The following is a 3079-nucleotide window of genomic DNA, read 5'->3' on the forward strand; positions in this document are numbered from 1 at the left end:
GACGAGGAGCTCAACAAGCTGCTGGGAGGGGTGACCATCGCTCAGGGTGGGGTGCTGCCTAATATCCAGGCCGTGCTGCTGCCCAAGAAAACCGCCGCTGGGGGCGCCACTAAAAAGTGAAGAGACCGTTATTTCATCTGACGACCCAAAGGCTCTTTTAAGAGCCACCCACAGTGTCTGTGAAAGAAACTAGACTCTCACCACTGCCGAGTTAATTTTAATTTCCTTTGTATTACTGAGAGATCGGTAACATAATATTCACTCCGCCATTATTGTTATTGTTAATGAGCTATAATAGCCTGGACGGATTGTATCCATGCGGCAGTTTCCTGTAATTGCATTGGAAAGATCTGACACTGGTGGAGGAACACCAATAAATTTAGAAATTGGGAAATAATGACCCCGGTAGCCGCAAAGGTGTGGAGCTGGATGAACACAGCAGGCCAAGCAGCATCAGAGGAGTAGGAAGGCTGACTTTCGGCCAAGACCCTTCAGAAAAATCCTGCTCCTCTGATGCTGCTTGGCCTGCTGTGTTCATCCAGCTACACACATTGTTCTCTGATTCTCGAGCATCTACAGTTCCTACTATCTCTGAAGCGATTCAGTATCTCTTGACATGATGTTTTCGACCAGAAAAAACTATTTGCAGTACTGTATCCCCTCCGCATATGCTGCCTTTCCTCTTCTCGGGTCTCCGCTCTCAATGTAGGGTTTTGGGTGGCTCTGAAGACAGAATGGAGGTTGTATATTTAGCACTGAAGCTGTTGTTGAACGTGTGCTGTATTTTGTGTTGAATGTTTGATTTAAAGATTTGCGATTGTTTCATTTCTTTTATTTCAACATTGGTTTTTTTGATGAATAAGCTGAAACGAGTATTTAAAACAAACTAGTATCTAATCGATGGTTCTGGCGATTTAAGTCTCGGATTACTGATACCAATGTTCATGGACTAGAATTTAATCTAGATATGACTGTGAATTACAGGCTTCAATATCCTTTCGCAATTTAATGTTGTACTGTTTGCAATGCTCCCTAGGTGGCACTGTATCATATCACATACATTCACTATTTACTCGTGATTGTGAGACATACACCTGCACCCAGCGGTGAGATGGCAGTGAATTAATCCACCCATGAGCTTTATTTGAGTGCAATTCTCTTTTTTTAATTTTATATTTTAGACAATCGAGATTTGAAAGTCATAATAGGTTAGTATGGAATTGGAGAAACTGTTTATTTGTGGAATGAACTCAAATGATTGGCTGATGGAGTTTACATCAAGTAAATGTGAGATGCTACTTTTTGGAAAACCAAATCAGGCCAGAACTTGCACACCTTGGTGGGGAATGTTGCTGAACAAAGAGACGTTGCAGTGCAGATTAATAGTTCTTTGAAAGTGGAGTTGCAGGTCGATGGGATAGTGAAGAAGGCGTTTGGTATGCCTGTCTGTATTGGTCAGTGCATTGAGTATGGAAATTGGGAGGTCATGTTGCATCTTTACAGGACATCTGTTAGACCACATTTGCAATACTGTGTGTAATTCTGGTATAACTACCTGCAGTACTATACTCCCTCTTTTACGAGCCACCCACAGCATCAATGAAAAGCAGCGAGACCGTCACTAGTGACCTATTGGTTTTCTTTTTAGCACGAAGACCCGGGACTGTAACGAAACTGCTCTTAATGAGGATTTTTGTATTTTTGAAGACTTGCAGAATGAGCCAAGATCAAGCTAGAACAGCTGGCTGGCTGGAATAGTAAGGGTGGAGATTTTGCAGTGCGGGACAGTGACATGTAAATAATAGCTGAATGTGGTGTCCCCATCAATACGCTGACAGGGAACAACATCATGGAATGTCTACATAGCAGAAAGATGCCATTGGAGTCTGAACCGACACTTCGAAGAGCATGTACCGAAGTAGACGAGAGGGAGAAGGGGAAAAGAGAGATTGTGTGTCCTAAACTTTAAAATCTTTTAAATGCTTTGGCGGGCTTTTGAAATTTACGGTTATAGCTGGGGAAACGCCGAGGTCGACAATGGGCACACAGAGGCGTTTTATCGGCATTTCATAAACTTTTGCATACATGGAGTCCAGCACTTCAATTGTATTCTATGATTACTGCTAAAATCTCAACTTATAACATGATTGGCCCTCGTTGACTTTTGTCTTTAAATGTGAATGAGTGTATCTCCTATGCCCATTCAGTCCATGTAATTGCTGCTGCATTGACACACTGCAGCTTCAGTACGCTGTGGGTTTATGGTAAAGAAGGTAATGGCGCCGACCGCTGGCTGTTCTCTCTGCCAATCATAAATCTCCTGTATACAAGGAACCTTCAATTATGTTCTGCGATCAATTTATAACCGCTACTTGACGTTTGTCTTTGAATTAACGTGACAAATGCTTTCCTCAGCCTGATTTAATTTCTTCAATTACAGCCGAAACGACGCATTGCAATAAAAGAAAACCATGGGCGCATAGTAAAGTAACCAAGAGGGCCGACTGATTGCTGCTCTCTCTGGATGGTTTAGTAGCTCTGAAAAGAGCCGTTGTGTTTCTCGGGGATAACGTGCTGGGCCGGGCGCGCTCCCCGCCGATCCGGCAGGCCAGCTGGATGTCTTTGGGCATGATGGTGACTCGCTTAGCGTGGATGGCACACAGGTTGGTGTCCTTCAAACAGCCCCACCAGGTAAGACTCGCTGGCCTCCTGCAGGGCCATCACGGCCGAGCTCTGGAAGCGCAGGTCGGTCTTGAAGTCCTGAGCGATCTCCCACCAGGCGCTGGAAGGGCAGTTTGCGGATCAGCAGATCGGTGGATTTCTGGTAGCGGCGGATCTCCCGCAGAGCCACCGTGCCGGGCCTGTAGCGATGAGGCTTCTTCACGCCGCCGGTGGCCGGAGCGCTCTTGCGGGCCGCTTTGGTCGCCAGCTGCTTGCGGGGAGCTTTCCCTCCGGTGGATTTGCGCGCTGTCTGCTTGGTTCTGGCCATTCTCTCCAACTCTCTGTAACACACCTTTGGTCGCCAGCTGCTTGCGGTACAGAAGCAGCAGTCGGCTCTGTTATTCGATCATGGCTGATC

General features: G+C 45.9%; 1 pseudogene; it reads right to left on the reverse strand.

Annotated features, from left to right (window-relative positions):
• Positions 1-3079, reverse strand: part of LOC109932489 — a 6316-nt pseudogene extending 3237 nt beyond the window's left edge.

The sequence above is a fragment of the Rhincodon typus genome, unplaced genomic scaffold, assembly GCF_021869965.1.
Source record: "Rhincodon typus isolate 14 unplaced genomic scaffold, sRhiTyp1.1 hic_rhity00000051, whole genome shotgun sequence".
In the NCBI taxonomy this organism is placed as follows: Eukaryota; Metazoa; Chordata; class Chondrichthyes; order Orectolobiformes; family Rhincodontidae; genus Rhincodon; species Rhincodon typus.